This window comes from Colobus angolensis, unplaced genomic scaffold (genome assembly GCF_000951035.1).
Source record: "Colobus angolensis palliatus isolate OR3802 unplaced genomic scaffold, Cang.pa_1.0 Scaffold555, whole genome shotgun sequence".
NCBI classification, from domain to species: Eukaryota; Metazoa; Chordata; class Mammalia; order Primates; family Cercopithecidae; genus Colobus; species Colobus angolensis.
Window position 1 is genome coordinate 187,840 of NW_012119099.1, and position 25,450 is coordinate 213,289.

Consider the following 25,450-nt stretch of genomic DNA (forward strand, 5'->3'; position numbering starts at 1 on the left):
CCTTAACTGAAATATTAGCCACATTTAATCCAGCCATACATTTAAAAAAAAATTACACCATTGGCTAAAAAGTGGCTTATTCTAAGAATGCAAAAATATTATTAAATAAATAGAATTGGAACTATCAGTAAATTTAAAGATAAAAATTACCATCATACTATATGTCAGTAATGCATTTAATAAAATTTAACATCTACCTCATAAACATTTAATTTCTGTTGGAATAGTCTGGATCTTAAGATAAATAAGATGCTCGCCGGGCGCGGTGGCTCATGCCTGTAATGCCAGCACTTTGGGAGGCTGAGGTGGGCGGATCATGAGGACAGGAGATGGAGACCATCCTGGCTTAACACGGTGAAACCCCATCTCTACTAAAAATACAAAAAATTAGCCGGGCCTGGCGGTGGGCGCCTGTAGTCCTAGCTGCTCAGGAGGCTGAGGCAGGAGAATGGCGTGAATCCGGGAGGCGGAGTTTGCAGTGAGCCGAGATTGCGCCACTGCACTCCAGCCTGGGTGACAGAGCGAGACTCTGCCTCAAAAAAAGATACTCTAAAAGCAGCACATACCATGCTTAACAGGAAACTGAAAACATCCCTATACAGGTCAGGGACAAAACAGTGATGCCTATACAGGACTTTATGACATTGTTTTCAAATATACTAGCCAAAGCAGTAAGATTTTTAAAAAATGGTTATTAAAAATGAGACAAAATTAGCATTATTTGTAGATACTAGAATTCTCTTGTTAAAATAGCCAAGGAGATCAACTTGATCTTGAACTCCTGAGCTCGAGTGATCCACCTACCTCAGCCTCACAAAGTACTGGGATTATAGGAGTGAGCCTCTGTGCCTGGCCACAATGATTTATTAAAAGGTTTCATTCACACTGTGAACAAAATGTATAAAACCTGAGGAAGAAACAAGAAATGTGCATGGCCTGTGTGAGAGCTGTAAACTGTCTGCCCAGGGGCATCGATATAAACTGTCTCCTCAGAGGCGCTAGTGATGATGCGGTAGGTGTCCTCCGTTGAGTGGAGGAATTATCATTATAGTTCTGAAAATCAGAAATAGCTGCTGAATTTTGTAAAATGCTTTTTGGGCATTCACACAGATCTTACTATTTTTCTTTTTAGATATAATGATTTGATAGATTTAAATATCTTCACCTTATAATAAACTTTAAGTCAGGTTTTTCTAAATCTTCCTTTTGGAATTTTTTTTTTTTTTTAACATGAAAGGTGAATTAGCATAATTTTTTCTTGGTGCCTTATTGCATTATATATAAAATAAGGGTATGTGTGCATGGTTAGTTCTAAAGTTCCTGGTAACTTTAACGTTCTGTGATTTTATGGTTTTAGACCTTTTTTTCCCAACAGACAAAGGAGCTTGCTCTGTTGTTCAGGCTGGTCTCGAACTCCTGGCCTCAAGGGATCCTCCTGCCCTGGCCTCCCAAAATGCTGGTGTAATAGGCATGAGCCAGCACTCGTGGCCAGACTTTTAAATATTTCTAATGCAGAGAAGTGTTTGGATTTTACCTCTTGAGTATGTTGCACAAATGTGCTTTAGGTATGGAATTTCTAGCTTGTTGAATTCTATTTTACTTAAAAAAATTTTTTATATGGCTCCAATCAGATCGAACTAGCCTATGTAGTATCATAGAAGTAGCATTATAATATTGAGAATTTTGAAGGGTTCCAGGTATCCTGAAGACTTTACCATCACAGGACAAAAACACTTCTAGGGCTGTCTTCCCACCAGACCCAGCCTCTGCTGTTCTTTCGCTCTTGCTGCCCGCCTCCATCCAGTTTGTCCACTACCTTCTTGCTTAGCCAGTGCATCCGCCTTCACATGGACATTGTGCTGCAGTTGGTTGCTCCTCCAGCTAAGTAAGAACCGTCTGAGGATCCATGTTTATCTTTGCCATCTCCATGGTCTCCAACACTCCGCAGAGTCCTTAGCAAAATGTATGTTTTAATGAATTGATGGCAGCTGTCCCTTGTATTGCCAGGAAAGTTTTGAATTCTCAGGAGAAAGTAAGTTTGATATTTCAAAACTAATGTGGTTGGCCAAATATTTTATATTGGGATTAAAAAAATTATTTTAGTGGCACAAACTTCCAGAAAGCTTGTGCGTAAGAGTTTTTCCTTACCCCACACGACTACAAAGGTGACCCAGAAATCCTGAGCCAGTGGAACTCCTGGGGGGGTGCAGGTATCACAGGGACCTTGCCCTCCCCACTGTCTCCTTTCATCCCTGTCCCAGAGACCTAACATCGCCATGGTCTCCTTTCCCTCAGTCTTTCATATGTATTTGTAAATATTCTTTTACCAATATCATTCTTTCTCTGTTTCTTTTCCTCTTTAACCCTTGCCCTTTTGCTTCAGAAAAATTAGTCTTTTTTCTTTTATGCTCCCCTCATTTCCAACTTCCTATTCCAAATTAAGCCTAATTATGGTTGAGTGTTAAGATTAGGGTTTATGATAAACCTAGAAAGATAAAGTAATATATTTTGATGTGAAACTGTATCTAGTAAAGAACTGGTGCCAGCCACCTCCAAAGCCCTTGAAAATCCGCTTTGCTTTATCTGCCAGAGAATTCATCTCTTTCTCTAATTGGTCCTGCTTTTCTCTCTAGTACAAGCAGCCAAATTTTAAAAAAATCTTGAAAGGTTACATTATAAGCAGTCTAACCTTCTGATCTGAGTCTATTCATAGTGGTAAAAAACTATTATGAAAATTATCTGTTTATAGTTATATTTTGGCCTCCTTTGCTCTCACCTCAGTCTGAGTACGTTACAGTATGCTGAAGTTACATGGAATTAATATGCTTCTAAACTGGACCAAAAATGTGATATAACAGCCTGTATTTGCAGGTGAACAAAGTATGAGTGAGAGGGGTATGTGGCTCTGTGTGTTTTGTTTGCCCGTGTGTATATGTGTTTCTGTGTTCCTCCTGCACGACTTCCCTGACAGCCTGTGCTTTATGCTTTCATAGGGATTTTCAATCATAAGGGAAAGAAGAAAGAATGAAAATCAAGATATAACAGTAATCGGATCAATGATGACATTTTAGTGTGAACTGTACATTACCTCTTCTGTAAATTTTGGTATCCAGAACCTTATGCTAACCCTTTTAGATAGAAAACAGTGCTTGAAGTATATCACAAGCATGCCTTTTTCATTTACTGTTTTTTCATTACTTAAGTTATTCCTTTTCTTTTTGTGTGTGTGTCAGGGTCTTAGTTTGTCACCCAGGCTGGAGAGCAGTGCTGCAATCATGGCTCACTGCAGCCTCAACCTCCCAGGCTCAAGTGATCCTCCTGCCTCAGCCTCTCTAGTAGCTGGGACCACAGGCATGTGCCACCTCGCTTGGCTAATTTTTTAAATTTTTGGTAGAGGTGGGGTCTTGCTGTGTTGCTTAGGCTGTGTTGCTCAGAATTAATGTGAATTCTGGTACCAGCTTTGCCTCTGGAGATGCTCTGGGGCTTCTTGATGGCTGTGGTCAGCCCACACCATGGTCATGTGCTTCCCAGCATTCTGGTCATTCCTCGCTTATCTACTGCCTCTAATTGTTCCTGTGTGCCTGGAAACTGGTAGCCAAACCTGCCAGAACTGTATACAGACCAGAAGTGCTTCTCCTAGTAGTAAGCAGGTGTGGAGGTTTAGGGGACAGTCATTTTGAGCTTCTCTGGAGCTCTCTTCCTTTTCCCGCTGAAATGACATCATCTCAGGTAGCTGAGTGGCCATAGAGCTGTGTCACTGCACAAGCATGTGGTCAGGTGCTGTTCCCCTGCCCTGGCACCTGTGGAAGATGCGTGGGCCTGCTTTCTGTTGCTTTCTTGTACCACACCACACCCATCCTGGCCTCAGGGCTCCTGCTTGGGCTTCCCTGTGCCTCGATGCTCCTCTCACAGCATGCTACAGCTGACTCCTCCATGGGTTGACTGCAAGGCCCAATTTGCACAGGATAGTTCTAGTTAACACCTAATTGTGGATCAGTTTACTCCTGTTATTTTTACTCTCAAAAAGTGCCCCAATTTGGAAAATAAAATACACCATCTCCTACTTAACCATTTCAGGTCTCAGTCCAGTGTCACCTGCTTCAGGTAGACCTTTCCCTTTCTCTCTCAGGGGGCAAGTTTCCTGGTTTGCTGTGGCTGCAAAATAAACCCCAGGGCTTGGTTGGGCTGAGCCAGGGTTTGCCAGCAGACAGATTCAGGCTTCTTTCTATGTGAGGGCCCATGGCAGGCCAGCGTGGGAGGATGTGAGATGGGAGGGGCAGCCAGGTGCTGGGAGGGTTGGGAGAGACATGGGGAGGAAAAGTGAGGACTGAAGCCAGGGGGAAGAAACATAGAAGTGTGCTGTAAGCTCTGTGCACACCAGCCCTTGATGAGTTTTAATCTGCTTTACCTCTCAAGGCTGTAAGAGTCAGATCTGAGTGTTTTGAAAATGAGACGGCGTGTGCAATTAACTTGAAGAGAACTGATACAGGAGAGATCTCTGGTGAGGCTTGATTATAAGTGGATGACATTAAATAAGCAAGCTTCATTTTTTTCTCGATGATAGGTTGGACTGTTAGACAAAACTTTGGATTCAGAGAAGCACTGTAGGTGCATTTCACCTCCTGTCTTTACCTTGATGGATTTTCATGTTGGTCAAATGAAGACTTGAGCCCCATCTATGAAATCCCGTCCAATTTTTAGAAGTATATAATTCTGTTGTATGCTCTAGAGAGTCCAGACTATAAAGCATTTTGAATTTTACTTATTTCTTTTCCCCCGATTGTGGGCCAGAAAGGAAAACTTCCAAATAAGGATGCCCAGTCCACTCTGGGAAACACAGGGAAACAAGAACTAGAATACAAGTCTAGCCTTTGCCCTGGCATGAAAAGAATGCAGACTGTTAGCTGACCTAAAGGTTTCTGTTTTATTTCATGTTTAGGTGAAATGGTCAGCTTTGAGCATTACTCCCAAAGAAGTTTCTCCCCAGACTTTAAGATATTTGTGCAATATTAAGATGGTTTTATTATCTGTGAGACAGCTGTGGTCACTTTTATTTATGAAACTGCCATGTTTATTGTATATTTATCAGGAGCTGTGCTGGAAAGCTGAATTCAGAGAAATAAACCTGGGCTCACAAATGATTATGGTGACATTCAGTATACCCCCCATGAGACTATCACTAACATTGCTAGGTTGCTTCCCAGCAGTTTAGCCACCTCAACCATAAAGGAATGGTGAAGTAATGATGGCAACTTGCCTCATTGGAGAGTGTGCAGACTGCCGTTTTAAACTGTAATTGTCAGGATTAGACCTCAACCATGGTGAAATGTTGGACATAAAGGTACGTGAACAAAGCTAAGTGCAAAGTTGTGTGAATGCTGATTCAATCTTTGTGAAAGTACAGTCCACAGGACACAAATTGGCAAAATTCATTTGCCTTACAGTGCTTTAAAGTTTTTTGAATTATAACACTTTGGGCCTGAGTTCTCCACTTGCTGCAGTTCCTGCCAGCCCTTTTGTTCTCTGCTTGGCTCTCACAGACATTTATTTACCTGTTTAGCTCTATAGACAGTTGAAATTTTTGGTGTTTTTTTTTTTTTTTTTGGAGACAGAGTTTTGCTTTTGTTGCCTATGCTGGAGTGCAGTGGTACGATCTTGGCTCCCTGCAATCTCCACCTCCCAGGTTCAAGCGATTCTCCTGCTTAGCCTCCCAAGTAGCTGGGATTACAGGCATGCGCCACCACACTTGGCTAATTTGGTATTTTTAGTAGAGACAGGGTTTCACCACGTTGGTCAGGCTGGTTGTGAACTCCTGACCTCAGTTGATTCACCTGCCTTGGCCTCCAAAAGTGCTGGGTTTACACACCTAAGCCACTACACCCGGCTGGCATTTGAAGTTTTGACTCCGATAAAGAAAAGAAAAGACTATTATAATATTGGAATTTAAATTACAATAAAGGTGATTTTTAAATAAAGTAAATTTTAAAAATTAAATTGGTATACTGTAAATATGCAGTGAGGAGATAATTGATCTTCCTGGTTACTTCCCAGGGAAGCAGGCCTCGAGACCCAGATTTGTGTGCAGAGTTTGTGGGGGATGCCTCTGGGAACAGTACCAATGAGGGGGTGAAGGAAGCTGGTTGGGCAGAGGGAGTAGCTAAGGTGGATGCAGCTGCGACAGCTGCCTCTTCAGAAGGTCCCAGGGGATTGAGCTGGAATGGGCCTTCAGTGTCCCAGATGGAGACCGGGTGGTCACATCACTCTCTCTCCCCCATCAGTCTTGGAGGGGAGTCTGCAGAGAATCTGTTTCTTTGCCTTTTCCAGCAGTCTTGCCCTTCATTTCCTTTATAAATCTCAAACACTCACCGAGTATTTTCTTCTTTCAAAAGTTTATTCTCAGGGAGGTGGCTCCCTGGCTGACCACAGATCCCACCTGCATTCAGCTTGGCTGACTCAGGAGGTCAGCGCCCAGACCTGACTCATTTTCTTCCTCTCCTTGCCGACCTCACCATGGCCTGCTTCCTGGCACCTCATTTGGCCAAGCCCTCTGCCCATCTCCTCTTTGCCTGTGGTGGGTGGGCAGGCCAGGCCAGGCTCACCCTCCAGTGTGGAGGGCGGGGTCAGAGGCCCCTGGACAGCCTGGGGCTGCCTCTGTGCTCTCCAGCTCAGTTTTGGCGGGAGAGCCCTGGCTAGTTGTCGAAAAAGTGTGCCTCTATTTCCAGGGTAATGCTGTGGGCCCAGCACCTTCAGCCTGCAGCCCGCAGAGGGGATGTAGTCATGCCAAAGCTCCTGATGCCATCATCAACCCGTTAGAACCCTTCACCTCCTCCTCCACTCATAAGTCATTAGCCCTAAGCCAGCACAGCACTTCTAATTCAGGCAGTTGATCATCATCTAGATGTGAATCCCATTTCATTAATTTTTGCCTGGAAATTGGCACTCCCTTTAAAATCTTTTAATGCTTTCGTTTACTGCAAGTTTTCTTCCATGACTTTTTCTTCTGTGTGTGCCCTCTCCTGGCTCTCTGGCTTTCCTGTTTTACTTGTATTGGATCTTTTCAATCTTCTATGTCTCTTAAATTTTTAAAACTTCTATTCATTTCAGTATTCTTTTATTCACAACTCTGAGTGAATTTTCTTAGTTGGTCTTCTCATTCATTCACTGGATTTTCTGTAGTGTCCAGTATTGCTCGTGATCATTATTTTGCAAGTGATAGCAGTCTTTTCTGATATGACATTTTCCCTTTTAACAAAGGTATTTATCTTTTAAAATCTTACTGAAAACATTGATGAGAGACTTTCTAAAGGACTATTACTACACTGGCCTTGCTGGGTATGTGGGTACCCATGACTGTTCTGCTCCTAAAGTTTAAGTACTGAGACTTCTGTAGCCCAGGTCCCTTGGGGGCCTGGGCCTCTGCTGGGTGGGACAATGGGCTGGATGCACATTTAGGGTAGGCTTTAGTGCAGCATTCCTAGTCTGAACTTCTCCTGTGTCATGCCAAGGGATTTGAATCCAGGTGTGAATTCAACCACTCAGAAAAGAGAACCATACTGACCTATGGCACATTGAGTAGAGAGTATTTTTAAAATCAATTTGGCCTGATTTAAACTATATTCAGCCCCCTCGGCTTATGTAAATGCACAAATTTCTGCAAATTCTCTGCATAGAAGTTTTTTCTTCATGCTTTCTGCAGCGAAAATTCTTATCCTGGCTTCCTTTATGTACTAGCTGTAGGATTGCAGGCTAGTTTCTTGCTTGCTTGCTTCATTCCCCTCCTGTGTAAAATGGGGCTGATAGTATATCCTTAGGAAGTTCTTAGAACAAAACCCAGAAGTTAATAAGTTATCAATGAGTGTTAATAAATGTTAAATAAATTAGCAGAAAACGTTAGTTTCAAAAAATCTTAACCCCTTCTCTTTTTCTTCTATCTTCTCCCCCTAATTTTCCTACTTTTCAGTCATTTTCCTTGAGGGTAGGCAACATTTCATTTCTCACCAAATGCCGACAGGTGCTTCCCTCTACTTCTGTGTCCCTGTCCTTCTCCCACCACCCTCCTTGCCTTCTCTAAGGTATTCTTTATGTAGTCAGGGAGTGTATTGGTTCCTGTTGCTGCTATAACAAATAACTACAAATTTAGTGGCTTCAAAAACAACGCAGAATTATTTCCTGGCAGTTCTGGAGGTTAGAAGTCTAAAGTCAAGGTACTGGCAGGGCTGTGTTCCTTCTGGAGGCTTCAGGGGAATATCCATTTTCTTGCCTTCCCAGCTTCTAGAGGCCACTAGCATTCCTCGGCTTGTGGTCCCCTCTTCCCTCTTCAGAGTATATTGCTTCAACCTCTTGGGCTGTCATCATGTCTCCTTTTTCCATCCCTGCTTGTCCTGCATCCCTGTTGTAAAACCCTGGTGATTATGTTGAGCCCAGCAGAGAATTCCGGATAATCTCTTTATCTCAATATCCTTAAGCACATCTGTAAAATCCCTTTGTTGTGTGACAAACTCACAGGTTCTAGGGATTAGGATGTGGACATATTTGGGGGACTGTTATTCCGTGTGCTGCAGGAAGGTAGATGTGTAAACCTTTTATCATAGCACAGTGCAGGTGGGACCTGCACAGTGGTGCCCTGAGCAAAAGGTGTGGACCTCAGACAGGGAAGCAGTTATTTCTGAGGACATTGGGAAAAGTTTGACAGAAGAGAGATGTTGGAGCTGCGTCTTAAAGGATGAAGAGGCCAGGGAAATTTGGAAGGCTTTTAGGCTGAGGAAACAACACTTGCTAAGAAACAGAGTTGTAAAAAAAATCCTGCAATTTTGAGGAATAGTGAAGTCTTTGATGTTGCTAAGACACGGGGTACATTGAGGAGAGTGGTAGGCAAAGAAAATTGTAGGTTAAAACTAGAATGTGCTGTGATGATGAGCTTCTAATGTATCCTGTGAAGAGAGGGGAGCCAGTAGAGTTGTTTTGGTGGCTTTTCAAATATAAATTTTTGTCTGATTGTGTAAGTAGTTTTCTTCTTCTAGAAAATGAAGAAACCAAATAAGTATATCAGGAAAATAAAATCATTCAAAGTCCTGACAGAGATAATGACTGTTGACATTTCTGTGTAGTGTCATTATTGAGCCATTTGTGTGTCTGTTTACCCAGTTGAAACCTCCCTGTATATTAAATTTCATATCTTGAATTCTTTACTTAATGGCATATCAACATTTCTTCATGTAATTAAATACTCTTAACTATCCTTAACATCTCCATAATATCCTATTGTATATATTACCATAATTTATTTAATCCTTCATTGTTAGATTCAATATTTTTCTATTTTATTTTATTTATTATTATTTTTTGAGACAGAGTCTCTCTCTGTTGCCCAGGCTGCAGTGCAGTGGCGCGATCTCGGCTCACTGCAACCTCTACCTCCTGGGTTTAAGCAATTCTTCTGCCTCAGCCTCCCGAGTAGCTGGGACCACAGGCGTGTGCCACCATGCCTGGCTAATTTTTGTATTTTTACTAGAGACGGGGTTTCACCATGTTGGTCAGACTGGTCTTGAACTCCTGACCTCATGATCCGCCTGCCTCGGCCTCCCAAAGTGCTGGGGTTAACAGGCGTGAGCCACTGCACCTAGCCATATTTTATTTTATTTATTTATTTTTGAGGCAGGGTCTGTCTTGCCCTGTCACCCAGCCTGGGGTACAGTGGTACGATCACTGCTCACTGCAGCCTTGACTTCTCAGGCTCAAGCGATCCTCCCACCTCAGTCTCCCTAGTAGCTGGGACTGCGGGCGTGAGCCACCACTCCCGACACCTCTCTATTTTAAATAATACTAACACATAGATCTGTGTTTAAGTGTTTGAATGTTTCCTCAGGGCAGGAGTGCTTCTCCTCTGTTTATTCTCTTGAGTTGTGAGATCAGGTAGAAATGTTCCCGTGTCTAGGTGGAGGAGACCCCAAGTGCTCTTTCATTCACTCCTGGGCACTAGAGTGGAAACTTCTGTGTCTTTCTCTGTGTGATGATTTGTGTGGGTGCCAAAGGCCAAACCCATATTTAGCGAAAAAATAGTGTGATCCACTTAAAAGGGGATTTAATAACTTGAGATGGAGATACCAAGCTGAACATTGACAACAAGCATAACTAAATCAGAGAGGCAGAAGAAAGCACAGAAAAAAAGTACTGACTTTTAAAGAATGATTACTCCTGATTTAAAATTTTTACTAGATGAAATACAAAGGGTAACAGTCTCTGCTGAGAACTGAATTAATTTTCTGGAAGGAAGGAGTGTCTTGTAAAACAAAGATACTGTGAGGTGAAAAACGTAAGATGCTTAAGGGATCTGTGTAGGAGACCTAATAATTGAACAATAGGATTCCTAGAAGGGGACAAAGTAACAGATGGAAAATACATCGTATTATAAAAGAAGAAAACCTGAGCTGAACAAAATTTTAGACTTCAGATTGAAAGGACTCATGGAATTCTTTTTTAAAAGACATTATTGCTGGACTGCAGCAATAAAGGTAGAAATCCTGCCAACTTCTAGACAGGAAGATAGGTCAGTTTTGAGGGGAATTGGGATGCCATTGGAGTTCTTATCCACTTCACAAAGAAGCTGGAATAGAGTCTGTATGGATTATTTACTCTAAAGAAGTAATATAAATCTTCTGTATTCAACCATATCAGCCTAGGTTTTTACTTGCATGCCACAGAAGCTGATTTTGGTTGGCTTAGGAGGAAAAATTTTTAAGGATGTTGAGTTGCAGTGAAATTGTTAGAAGGACTAGAGAGAGATGCCTACAGGCTCTGCAGCCAGGGACAGTGGATCAAATCTTACACAGAATTGCCCAGGCCAGATGCTGCTGCTGTGTTCCTGGGCATAGACAGTGTAGCTTGCACCAGACGCCGCAGGCACTAAAGTCTACAGTGAGTGCCTTGGCCACTGCTTTCTGGGATCTTGATCTTGCTGCAGCTACCATTGTTGCAGCGAGCATTTTCTATCATAGTCCTTACTTTGCAGCATTAGTTCCTGAATCAAAGTCTGGGACGGGTGTAAATAATGGCAGGGTCAAGGGGCCTCCTAGCTGCAAGGGGGCACTGAGAAAGCAGGCAGCTGGCATTTTTAGCTTATTTAATGAGAGATAGACTCTACCTTTAACTGAAACTAATAAGGTGGGAAAGTCCCCAGGCTTAGAAAAGAAGGGTTCAAAAGCTAGGGAGTCAGAAAGAATGTCCGAGATCAAGTCCTCCTGCCCAGATATAATTCAGTGAACCAGGGCAAAGGAAGAGTATTTTTAGCCATGAAGGATTCATCCATCTCATTTGAACCAATATTCAAATGTCCAATTAGATACTGGTAATTGGCTTAGAATAGAAATATGAAGATAGAAGAAAATGAATAATATAAGAAACAGTAGAGAGCAGTGAATCTTGCAGCAGGAAACATTGCATAGATAAATGGAAGATATTAGCATGGCAAAAGATTCAGAATGTAAGTGTAAAGTAAGAATTATTGAAAGGAAGGTTCGTACTACCTTGGAACGTCTAGGAAATAGCCTGGAACTAAAAATTCTAGACCATCTGAGCAAAATCCTGGACTAGGATTGCAGGCATTCAGATATAAAATTCCTCTAAAAATTTCATCTTTGTTGGTGAGGGACTGGGGAGGGGAGATGATTATTTAGTTTGGATGAAGGTTTAATTAAAAGTGTTAGAAATGGCAGGTGACTACTAACCAAGTAGTAAAACATAGTATTCCCAAAATGATAGGGATCAAGGATGATGGTGAGCAGAGAGGTAAGCAGGCCAGGAAGGAATAAAGAGAAGTAATATCGAATTAGCAAAAGCGAGGAGAGGAAAAAGATGAAATGAGTTAACAAATAGTAAACAAAAATCAAGTGGAAACAATAAAGCCAAATGAACAACCCCACAGTAAATACTCTTCAGCTAAATTCACCTATTAAAAAACAAGAGTCCAGAATATTAGTGTCAGAGCAAGATGCAAGAACAAAAGCATTGAACAGGACTAAGAGATACTGTGTATTGGTAGAAACCAAAAATATAAAGTGTAATTGCCTTTAAGCAGCAAAATGCATAGAACAAACACCAGAAACAAAAGAATTTGATAAGAAACATATTATACTAGGAGATGCTAATTACATGTCTTTTCTAATTTGATGGATCAGCTAAGCTAAATTGCCAACTTGGATGCTCACAGGGGCTGGTGGGGAGCATGAATATGTGAATTATATGGTGGGAGACCAGGTATGGTGGGAATTGCACAGTGAACTGGATAATGCATGTCTTGCCTAAAGGCATTGAAATTCACACATTTTAAGGCACTTTGCCAGTCAAACAAAATATATTTGTAGCTTACTTGCAGCCTTCCAGTTTTCAACCTTTGAAACAAAAAAGCAAAAGTATAGAGGTTAGAAGCAACATATGCAACAAATTTATAGATCAGGGAATGTACATTTTTCCCTAGGTCTAGGGAGTATTTACAGAAGTTGATCATGTCCTTTATCACAGAAAACACAAAGTGAAATACGAAAATTTTGATTTTTATATGCAGTAACCTGTCATCTCAGTCCAGTGAAATTAGTGGTAAAAAAAGAGATGATTATAACAGCAACAACAATAAAACTACCTTGGAGTTAAGAGCCACTGTTGTAAAATAATCTCTGCACCAAAAGAAAATCTAGACAAATTATAAATCATCTAGAAATAAAAGAAATAGAAGCATTTTGATAAAATTTGTAGAATAGAACTGAATCTATAGTCAGAAAAAAGTATAATCTTAGATGCTTGTATTAGTATAAGAAAAGAATGACAAAATATATGAGTGAAATATTCAACTAATGAAACTAGAAAAAAGTACAAAATAAAGATGAATAAAGGTAAAAGCTGAAATGAATGAAATAGAAAATAAAATGGTAGAGAAGATAAGAATAACACTAGTTCTTTGAAAATGCAAATAATGGAAATTATTCTTGATTAAAGGAAAAAGAGGAAAAAGTATTAACAAGGAAGAATCTATTTATTGTTATAGGTATGGAGTAAATGAAAAATTAAATCTGCAACAATACTTGTGAAACACTGGAGGAAGTGGACAATTTTCCCTCAAAATATAAACTCACAAATTGTTTTCTAGAAAAAATATAAAACCTGAAGTATTATTGCTACTATTTAACATTGTTTTGGTATTGATGCAATAAGGCAAAAACATTTTTTGGCTTAAATACTGAAAAAGAGAAAAATAAATTTGACCTAAGAATAAGAGAATTTGTGATTATATATAAGATAAATATAAAAAGAACAAAATAGCTTTTTTCTATGCCATCAATAACTGGTTAGCATTGGAATGTGAAAAAAAATTCAATTCACAAATACCATAAAATATCTAGGAGTAATTTAAACTAGAAAATTATGGGACATAAAGTGAGTAAGTATTAAATCTTATTGTGGTTCATAAAACAAGACCTGAAATAATGGAGAAACTGCATTATGTTCCAGGATGGGTAGACATAATGTTATAAAATTATCCTTCCCAAGTAGCCTGGTTAAGAGACTAATTCTGCCCAGAATTTTTCATTAGGAAAAAAGGAAGCTCCTTATATTTAAGTCTGAGAAAGCATCTTTTTAAACTTAGCAAATTCTTAATAACTTTACTTTTGAATAATGAAGTAATACTTCAGACAAACCTCAATTTTTTCTTTTTCTTTCTCTCTTTCTTTTCTTTTTTTTGGAGATAGGGCCTCACTCCACTTTCCCAGGCTGGAGTGCAGTGGCATGATCTTGGTTCACTGTAGCCTCAACCTCCAGGGCCCAGGTGATTCTCTCATCTCAGCCTCCCAAGTAGCTAGAACTACAGGTGCACACCGCCATGCCCCACTAAACTTTTTGTATTTTTAGTAGAGAGCCGTGTTGCTCAGGCTAGCTACAAACTCTTGGACTCAAGTAATTTGCCTGCCTTGGCCTCCCAAAGTGCTAGGATTACAGGCATGAGCCACCATGCCCGACTTCTTCAATTTGTTTTAAATTGAGTTTTATAGTGGCTACCTGACAAAATTGGTTTTAAAAAAGATAGACAATTTTTTTTTTTTTAATTTAGTACTTATTCCGTTGGGTATGATCTCATAGTTACAAGTGTTATTATTGTTGAATTGAGGCTTTGAAACACTGTGTAACAGTTCTATAAGTGGTTAGGTTGTAGAGATCACAAATGTATACCTACAGGAATGATTTTTTTAAAAACTGGCCTAATGTCATATAAATACATATTTGTGACTTAGTATAACATTTTCAATGACAGCATAATACTATCACTGGATTCAGAAAGTACTGAGTCTCAAGTAACTTAGCGGACAGAGGAAAGGGGTAAGGAAAGAGAGAACCAAGGTGATGCATGATACCTGCACTGCCTGTTAAAGAGAGCTTCCAGAAAGTGCTTCATCTGCTTGGCCAGAACCTAGCCATCTGGCCACACCGAACCTCCAAGTGCCTAAGAAAAAATTGAGTTACTGAGAAAGAAAAGAGAACAAATAATGGGGTACAAGTAGCCTCTGCTTGGACATAATAGTATTCTGGGGGAAAACATTATAAAATATACTGAAATATTAGTACACTTGTAAACAAATAAAAGTAAATGCCAAAAGAGGTGATGGAGGAGGTCAGTAGGTAGAGGGTGATGAGCAATCAAGTGGCAAAAAAGAAAAAAGGTGTTCAACATCAGTAGTAATCAGAGAAATGCACATAAAAAGAAATCATTTTTCAACCTTCAAAAAGAGTAACTTCCAGTGGTGGGAAGTGTACAGAGAAACAGTTACTCCTATATATCTACCCCAGTGGTGTCTGAATGATTACAATCTTTTTTATAAAGCAATCTGGCAATAGTTTTGAGATTGAAAATATGTTTCTCTTGAGGAATCTAGGAATTCTGTCTTGTAGACATAAAAGCAGAAGTACATACTTATGTTGCAAATGTAGGAAAAGTTTGCTAATTGCAGTATTTTTTTGTTCTGACCCGAATCTAGGAATACTGAATGTCCCTCAGTAGGAATTGGTTAAATAAATTATATTACAGTCATCCTCAGTATCTTTCAGAGATTCATTCCAGGATCTCCCATGGATACCAAAATCCACAGATACTGAAGTCCCTGATATAAAATGATATACAATGGCATAGTATTTGCATTTAAACTACGCATATTCTCCCATATAGTTTAAATCATCTCTAGATTACTTATACTACCTAATACAATGTAAGTGCCGTGTAATTTGTTGCTATATTGTTCAGGGAATAATGACAATAAAAATGTGTCTATATACATTCAGATGTACCCATCCCTTTTTTCCCAAATAATTTCTACCTGTGGTTGGTAGAATTCCGGGAGGGGAACCCACAAATATGGAAGGCCGACTGTATCATTCTTGTGAAATTTTATTAAATAAGAATGATGTTGACTGGGCGCGGTGGCTCACGTTTGTAATCCTAGTAATTTGGGAGGCCGAGGCAGGCAGATTGTCTGAGCTCAGGAGTTTGAGACCAGCCTGGGCAACATGGCAAAACCCCATCTCTACTAAAAAAAAAAAAAAAAAAAAAAAAAAAGACAGGAAATTAGCCGGGTGTGGTGGCACGTGCCTATAGTCCCAGCTACTTGGGAGGCTGAGGCATGAGAAGTGCTTGAATCCGGGAAGTGGAGGTTGCAGTGAGCTGAGATTGTGCCACTGTACTCCGGCCTGGGTGACAGAACAAGACTCTTGTCTCAAAAAAAAGATGTAGAGGTAAGAAATACTATTAAAAAGGACAAGTGAGAGTTATTTCCTGGAAGCTATGACCAGAATGTATTCTCAGGGTACATATATAACTTGCAAGAGACTGTTTACACCTTTATGTCATAGTGCCTATGCTGTGATCCCAAACGAAAGGCCAAGCATGTTTGTGTCAATACGGAGAAAGTCTTGGAAGAATACATTCTTTCCAAACTGTTCATAATGATTATCCCAGGCAAGTAGGGGATTTTGATTACTTTATTTTGCTTTTAGAAAGAGCATGTATTATTTTTATATGTGAGGGCTTAGGGGAGTTTAGTTGTGAAAAGTATGAACTTTGGAGCCCACATTTCCTGAGTTTGAATTCTAGCTCAAGCTGTGTGATCTTGGGCAAGTTATCTCTACTGTGCCTCAGTTTCCTCCTTGGTAAAATACATGTAGAAACAGGATCTACTGTGTATAGTTTCAAACAAGTCAACGTATGTAAAGTATTTGGTACCGTAGAAGTTCTACATAAGAGTTCTATATAAGAGAGGGCCGGCTTTATTATTTTTAAACACTTTAAGTAGCAGTATTAAAGTAAGTCAAGGGTAGAGGAAAGGTCATTATATTCTTTCCGTGGTAAAGTGCTAAACATATTTTCATCAGTCCTAAAGCTTGATTTTGAAGAACATGGTGATGCAGCAAAATATTTATTAATATTTCTTGCCTTCTTTTCACTGGAGTGAAGAAACAGGATCAACTGGCCTGAGAAAGTGCGAAGCATCGCGTTTTGTATTTAACAGAGTGGGATTTATAGCTGTCTTCACTGTGTTTTTGGAATTGCCTGATTGTCCACAGAATTCGCACTGGTTCCATGTCTAAACACTTCAGTGATGCAAAAATCAGTTTGGGAAATAGAGACACTTGAATGAATGGGTTTTGAGATAAAAATCTGTCTTGTCATCCTCCTGAGGTGAGGCAGATTGCATTTTCCAGCTGAAGCTGTCACTCTCCCTTGTCCCACATGCCCTCCTACAGTGTGACTCTGCCACTTACTCTGTCAAGGGATCTGCATCTTGAATCTGGGCAGGCCCAGACTGCTTCAGCAGGTAGAAGAGGGTGGAAGTGCTCTTCTGACTGCTGAGGCTGAGTTATAAAAGGCCGTGCAGGCCCTTCTTGTTTATAGGGGCCCTTGTGCCTGGAGCAGTGAGCCATTCTGTAATAAGTCCAGCCACTGTGAGGCCACCATGCTGGGGAGACTACCACATGGTGCTCCAACCCACAGTCCGTGGAGCTCCCATCTCAGCCAGGGTTTCAGATGACTGGAGCCACCTCCTAGTGTCTACGTGAGAATGGCCTAGCCGAGCTCTTCGCAAATTCCTGATCTGCAAAATGATCAGAAAATAAAACGTTTTGTTAAGTGATGAAGTTATGGGGAAATTTGCTCTGAAACAGTGGTGGCAGGAACGTAAGGGTTAGTAAACAGCAGTGACTCTGTGATGAAGAAGTTCATTCGCTCATGTTGGAAAGACCTTTGCAGAGCCAACCTCCACTGCTTCTTGCACACGGATGGTCCCATGAACCAGAAGCATTTGTCTAGTGATAATCACAGGAGTCTTAAAGTGTGGTGTCCTGTTTTGTTTTGTTTTGTTTTGCTTTTTTGAGGCAGTCTCTCTCTGTTGCCTAGGCTGGAGTGCAATGGCAGGATCTTGGCTCACTGCAACCTCTGCCTCCTGGGTTCAAGTGATTCTTCTGCCTCAGCCTCCTGAGTAGCTGGGACTACAGGCACCCACTACCACACCCAGCTAATTTTGGTAGATTTAGTAGAGATGGGGTTTCACCGTGTTGGTCAGGCTGGTCTAGAACTGCTGACCTCAGGTGATCCACCCTCCTCGGCCTCCCAAAGTGCTGGGATTATAGACATGAGCCACTGCACCCAGCTGTGTTTTGTATTTTTTATTTCACATTGCATTTTAACTACAGACATACGGCGATATTGTGAATTCAGTTTCAGACCACCACAGTAAAATGAATTACATGAGGTTTTTGGTTTCCTGGTGCATACAAAAATTTTGTTTATACTATATTGTAGTCTATTAAGTGTGCAATAGCATTACATCTAAAAAAAGCAATGTACATGCCTTAACTTAAAAAATACTGCTAAAAAATGCTAACAAAGTAAGCACATTCTGTTGGAGAAATGGTGCCGATAGACTTGCTCGATGTAGGGTTGCCACAAGCCTTCAATTTCTAAGAAATGTATTATCTGCAAAGCGCAACAAAGCAAAGCTCAATAAAGCAAATGCTTGTATTGTGTTTCATGTATACTAAAAGTATGCCAAATGGTTTACATGATTTTTGTGTGTATGTATCTGCTTATGAGATGGGTCTCACTCCCATTGCTCAGGCTGAAGTGCAGTGGTGCAATCACAGCTTACTGCAGCCTTGACTTCCCAGGCTCAGGTGATCATCCCACCTCAGCCTCCTGAGTAGCTAGAGCTGCAGGCACACACCATCACACCCAGCTATTTTTCTGTATTTTCAGTAGAGATGGTTGTCTCCCTATGTTGCCCAGGTTGGTCTCAAACTCCCGCCTTGGCCTCCCAAAGTGCTGGGATTATAGATTATAGGTGTGAGCCACTGAGTCTGGCCAATTCTTGTTTCTAATTGTTGCCTGATGTCCCCTGCTGGGACCTGAAGTCTTTTGGGTTGGTTGGTTGTTCACCTGGCACACTACACCAGTTCCATCTGCTGTATTAATTATACAGGTCTGAGTATCCCTTATCTGAAATGCTTGGGACCAGATGTGTTTTGGACTTTGGATTTTTTTTGTATTTTGGAATACTTGCATTATACTTACCAACTGAGCATCCGTAATCTGGAAATCTGAAATACTCCAATGAGTGTTTTCCTTTTATGGTCATGTCAGCGCTCAGAATGTTTAGGGTTTTGGATTTTTTTCTGGATTAGGGATGCTCAACCCGTACCAGTATGCTACACCAGGGAACTGACTTGGCATTGGTCAGACCACATTTTGAACACTTTTTGGTTGACATCCCAGCATTTACCCCTCTTCTCCCAGGAATTCTCTTTAGTTTATTCCCACTTTCAAGTGAGTCAGCATATCACCCTGGTCTCAGTGAGTCAAGGATGGCACAGACTCAATCAGAATGAGTGTTGAGGAGACGTTTGTTGGGGTGCCTGGGAGAGAGTCCCTGCTCTTTGCTGGATATGATGGTGTGCAGATGTGAGGCCTGGAGCTGTCAGTACCATCATACTGCCATGAGGGCAGGCAGCTTATTGATGAGGGTGATCTGTGGAGGAAGGGAAGAGCAGAAGATGGAGAAAAATTGACCTTGAGAGAACATCTTTCAGTTGAGCCAGACCTGAAGTTGGACTTGATCCTAGACTTTCAGTTATGTGAGCTAAATCTTTTTATTGCTGTAAGCTTGAGTTGGGTTTTCTGTTGCAACCAAGAGACTTTTAACTCACAGAAACCCACATCTGCAGTGTTTCTGAGATTCTGGATAAGATTTCAGAGGGACCTTGGTAAATCAGAAGCTCTCTAGGCAGTTTATCCAGTGAATGGACCCCGGGACCTGTGAGGCCTGGTGGGAAGAATTAGGAATGTTTTGAGTGAAGATTTAGAAGACCAATGGGGAAACAAAGCTGCCTGCACACATTCAGATGTCAGGTGGAAGAGGCAATAAATTTGTTCTTTGTGGTTACAGAGTATTTCAGAACTGGAGCCAGTGTGTGCCATGTTAATGAAGATATAGAATTCAGCCTCATATAAAGAAGGATTGTCCAACTATTTGAGCTGCTCAACAGTGGAAGGCGCTGTCTAGTGGTGGGTTTCCTTTTACTGAAAATATTCAATGGTAACTGGAACCTGAGAGTTTAGTAGATGGCAACAGAAGTTGAATGCTATTGATGCCACTTTGAATGAAAAATTAGGTTGTATGATTCCTCTTCCTTCCAGTTCTGAAATAATGTGATTTTGTACTTAGGTATCAAAAGACATACTTTTTTTGAGATAGAGCCTCCAGAGTAGATGGGATACAGGTGTGCACCACCATGCCCAACTAATTTTTATATTTTTAGTAGAGACGGGGTTTCACCATGTTGGCTAGGCTGACCTCAGGTGATCTGCCTGCCTCGGCCTCCCAGAGTGCTGGGATTACAGGTGGGAGCCACCATGCCCGGCTTGTATTAGAAGACATACTTATGATGTGACCATTGGGCAAATTATGAAGTCTCACAGACTTTCAGTTTCTTTATCTGTAAAATAACAATAATGACACTTTTATGAACTGAGTTTTGTGAGCCTCAAGTTAATGTATGTGAAAGTGCTTACAAAACCAAAGTGCTACACAAACATAAAGTGCTGTTATCCTTCCTATATAGTAAATTCCAATTCAAAGGATATGGACGATTCCTTAAAGTTCTTTGTGTATTTTGACCCATGGGTGGTTAAAAAAAACAACTCCCACCCCCAAAGTGATATTAATAGAAATAAAAACGATTTTGCATGCCCAGTCCATCTAATTTTCTAATTTCTCCAGTTACCAATTCAGGTGAATTTAATATGTTTTCCTGGTGGAACTTGGAAGTTTCTCAGTGATCTCTGTGAGGTAAAACTGAGGTACACCTGAGCCATAACTGTAGGAAGTCAGGGCCTGATTGTGATCTAGACTAGTGGTTCTCACTTGCATCCAGCCTCACTAACCTGGAAGTTAGCTTTTCCCATCTGTCCGGAAAGTAAGGCTGCGCATGAATATGGCTGATCTTTTAGTTCACTAAAGCCCGCACCCTCAGCTCCTCCTCATTCTCAGTGTTTGGTGCCTGGAGACTGTGGACTTTATTTTCTCACAGTGCTGCTGGGAGATTTCTGTTCAGAGGTGCCAAGCTCTCTAGTTAGGCAATGAGGATTTCATTTCGCCCACACAATGGGCAAGGAAACTAAGGCAGTGTGCAGAGAGAATTCTGAGACCAAGCGCTCCTCCAGCCACTTCAGTTTCAATGGAAATTTGATGTCCCTGCCTGCTTTGCACTTTTCAAATGGCCTGTCAGGAGCTGCCCTTCCAGAGCTGCTTGGCATTCTGGCTTCTCCTGGAGATGACTAATGGCAGCCGGTTGTGTGGGCCGCCTGCTAGAAGCTGGTCAGACCATACCATTATCTCCTCAGAAACACTGAGGCTTTGTCTGCTGCCCTATCTCCCCTGCATCCTGACACAGAGTGGTCACTGTGTCCTCTCCAGGCCTGAGCGCCTTCTTAGTGTTAGGGGGCTTTTGTTCAGAAGCTTTATTGTCCCCCTCTTTCTGGAGTGCTGTTCATAGTGGCCGTGGTACAGCATGAGTATTTGGGAAACAGGAGGAGTAGATTTACAAGCATTTTGAATTCTAATCCAATTTGCTGAGCAAGTGTAGTGTGAGGAATATTCATTTTGCATTCTTCCAAAAAAAAGTAAAATGGAGATGAGATAGAAAATGTTTATCCCTTTACAAAAATCATCTTTACACATTGACACTGCTGTTTGCTTTTAACAAAGGAAGTAAAATGGGTGAGTAATTTGGTTCATTTGCATGAGTGTAGGACTCTTTTGTGTTTTCTTTGCCTCTGTTTGATTTGCAAAGACAATTTCTATTGTCTTATTGCAAAGACAATTTCTTTCAAGTTAGGTATGAATCTCTAGAAAGCACACCATTGAGACTACCCAAAAGACAGTCCAGCTGTGGAAACAACTACTTTTCTGTCACGGTCAAGGTGGGGCCCCAAGATCTGATAACAGACTTAGTTCCTTATGGCCTTGCATCTGCTGGCTGAATTGCCTCCAGCTTCTTTTATCTCATTTGTTCTAAGTCCAAAGGGCCAGTGCTGCCTATAAAACCAACGGATTGCTAATTGCCTGTTTCCACACTGTATTCATAAACTTTCACATTTCTTTTTCTTAATTTTCACTATCAAAGTAATATATACAAGGGTTAAAACAATGAACCAGGACAAGGAGCTTATTATGAAAAGCAAGACTGCTGTTGCCCTACCCCTTCCCATTTCTTGTCTCTCTTCTCAAAGGTAACCACTTCATTATGCTTTTACTGCCTTCTAAAAAAGTAAACACTATTTTTTAAAGAGCAGTTTTAGGCACAGCAAAATTGAGTGAAAAGTACAAGTTTTCCTGTAGTATACTCCTGTTCCCAAACACACACAACCTCCTCATTATCAACATCTCTCCCCAGAGTGGCACATTGTTACAATCAGTGAACCCACACCGATGTATTGTTATTACTCAGAGTCCATGGTTTACATTGCGGTTCCCCCTTGGTGTTATGCATTCTGTAGGTTTGGATAAACGTATAATGCCATGTATCCAAGTTTTGTGTAGAGACAGGGCCTTGCTGTCTTGCCCAGGCTGGTCTGGAACTCTTGGCCTCAAGCAATTCTCCCACCTTGCCTCTCTCCCTTGGGGGTGGGGGATGAATAGGCAGGCACCGTGGCTCACCTGTGCCTGGCTCTACCTGTTCATCCCTTCCTCCCCCCAACCCCTGGCAACCATTGATCTTTTTGCTTTTGCAAGCAAAAGGACCATAGTTTTACAAAACTACAGTCTCTGTAGTTTTGTCTTTTCCACAGTGTCATAGTTGGAATCATACCGTGTGTAGCTTTTTCAGACTGCTTCTTTAACTTAGTAAATGCTTCATTTGAGGTTCCTCCGTGTCTTTTCGTGGCTTGATAGTTATTTCATTTTAAGGGTTGGATGATACTAATATTCCATTATCTGAGTGTACCACAGTTGGTTGCTTTCAAGTTTTGGCAGTTACGAGTAAAGCTGCTATAAACATCCATGTGCAGGTTTTTGTGTGGATGTATGTTTTTGACTTATTTGGCTAAATACCAAGGAGTGCTATTGCTGGATCATAGAGAATGAGTATGTTTACTTTTCTAAGAATCCCCCAAACTGTCTTCCAAAGTGGCTAAATGATTCTGCATTCCTACCAGCAATGAGAGTCCCTGTTGCTCTACATCCTCACCAGTATTTGGTGTTCTTACTGTTTTGGATTTTAGCCATTGTAATAGTTGTGTAGTGATATCTCACTCTTGTGTTTATTTGAAATTCCCTAGAGATGTATGATGTGGAGCAGCTTTCTTTTTTTTTTAATTATTATTATACTTTAAGTTCTCAGGTACATGTGCAGAATGTGCAGGTTTGTTACATAGGTATACACATACCATGATGGTTTGCTGCACCCATCAACCTGTCATCTACATTAGGTATTTCTCCTAATGCTATTCCTTCCCTAGCCCCTGACCCACTGACAGGCCCCGGTGTGTGATGTTCCCCTCCCTGTGTCCATATGTTCTCATTGTTCAGCTCCCACTTATGAGAAAGGACATACAGTGTTTGGTTTTCCGTTCTTGTGTTAGTTTGCTGAGAACGATGGTTTCCAGCTCCATCCATGATCCTGCAAAGGACATGAACTCATCCTTTTTTATGGCTGCATAGTATTCCATGGTATATACGTGCCACATTTTCTTGATCCAGTCTGTCATTGATAGGCATTTGGGTTGGTTCCAAGTCTTTGCTATTGTGAACAGTGCTACAATAAACATACGTGAGTCTTTATAGTAGAATGATTTATCATCCTTTGGGTGTATACCCCTTAATGGGATTGCTGAGTCAAATGGTATTTCTAGTTCTAGATCCATGAGGAATGTCTGATGTGGAGCAGCTTTTCATACGCTCATTTTTCCATCTGTATTTCTTCTTCGGTGAAGTGTCTGTTCAGATGTTTTTCCATTTTTAGTCAGGTGTTTCATTTTCCATTTTTTTTTTTTTTTTTTTTGTTGAGACAGTGTCTCACTCTGTTGCACAGGCTGGAGTGCAGTGGCATGATCTTGGTTCACTGTAGCCTCAACCTCCAGGGCCCAGGTGATTCTCTCATCTCAGCCTCCCAAGTAGCTAGAACTACAGGTGCACACCGCCATGCCCCACTAAACTTTTTGTATTTTTAGTAGAGAGCCGTGTTGCTCAGGCTAGCTACAAACTCTTGGACTCAAGTAATTTGCCTGCCTTGGCCTCCCAAAGTGCTAGGATTACAGGCATGAGCCACCATGCCCGACTTCTTCAATTTGTTTTAAATTGAGTTTTATAGTGGCTACCTGACAAAATTGGTTTTAAAAAAGATAGACAATTTTTTTTTTTTTAATTTAGTACTTATTCCGTTGGGTATGATCTCATAGTTACAAGTGTTATTATTGTTGAATTGAGGCTTTGAAACACTGTGTAACAGTTCTATAAGTGGTTAGGTTGTAGAGATCACAAATGTATACCTACAGGAATGATTTTTTTAAAAACTGGCCTAATGTCATATAAATACATATTTGTGACTTAGTATAACATTTTCAATGACAGCATAATACTATCACTGGATTCAGAAAGTACTGAGTCTCAAGTAACTTAGCGGACAGAGGAAAGGGGTAAGGAAAGAGAGAACCAAGGTGATGCATGATACCTGCACTGCCTGTTAAAGAGAGCTTCCAGAAAGTGCTTCATCTGCTTGGCCAGAACCTAGCCATCTGGCCACACCGAACCTCCAAGTGCCTAAGAAAAAATTGAGTTACTGAGAAAGAAAAGAGAACAAATAATGGGGTACAAGTAGCCTCTGCTTGGACATAATAGTATTCTGGGGGAAAACATTATAAAATATACTGAAATATTAGTACACTTGTAAACAAATAAAAGTAAATGCCAAAAGAGGTGATGGAGGAGGTCAGTAGGTAGAGGGTGATGAGCAATCAAGTGGCAAAAAAGAAAAAAGGTGTTCAACATCAGTAGTAATCAGAGAAATGCACATAAAAAGAAATCATTTTTCAACCTTCAAAAAGAGTAACTTCCAGTGGTGGGAAGTGTACAGAGAAACAGTTACTCCTATATATCTACCCCAGTGGTGTCTGAATGATTACAATCTTTTTTATAAAGCAATCTGGCAATAGTTTTGAGATTGAAAATATGTTTCTCTTGAGGAATCTAGGAATTCTGTCTTGTAGACATAAAAGCAGAAGTACATACTTATGTTGCAAATGTAGGAAAAGTTTGCTAATTGCAGTATTTTTTTGTTCTGACCCGAATCTAGGAATACTGAATGTCCCTCAGTAGGAATTGGTTAAATAAATTATATTACAGTCATCCTCAGTATCTTTCAGAGATTCATTCCAGGATCTCCCATGGATACCAAAATCCACAGATACTGAAGTCCCTGATATAAAATGATATACAATGGCATAGTATTTGCATTTAAACTACGCATATTCTCCCATATAGTTTAAATCATCTCTAGATTACTTATACTACCTAATACAATGTAAGTGCCGTGTAATTTGTTGCTATATTGTTCAGGGAATAATGACAATAAAAATGTGTCTATATACATTCAGATGTACCCATCCCTTTTTTCCCAAATAATTTCTACCTGTGGTTGGTAGAATTCCGGGAGGGGAACCCACAAATATGGAAGGCCGACTGTATCATTCTTGTGAAATTTTATTAAATAAGAATGATGTTGACTGGGCGCGGTGGCTCACGTTTGTAATCCTAGTAATTTGGGAGGCCGAGGCAGGCAGATTGTCTGAGCTCAGGAGTTTGAGACCAGCCTGGGCAACATGGCAAAACCCCATCTCTACTAAAAAAAAAAAAAAAAAAAAAAAAAA

General features: G+C 40.7%; 1 protein-coding gene across 1 annotated transcript in view; it reads left to right on the top strand.

The window, feature by feature from the left end:
- SPECC1 (sperm antigen with calponin homology and coiled-coil domains 1) overlaps positions 1-25,450 on the top strand; it is a 185,258-nt gene that overhangs the window by 91,898 nt on the left and 67,910 nt on the right. The gene's annotated exons all lie outside the window — the stretch shown is intronic.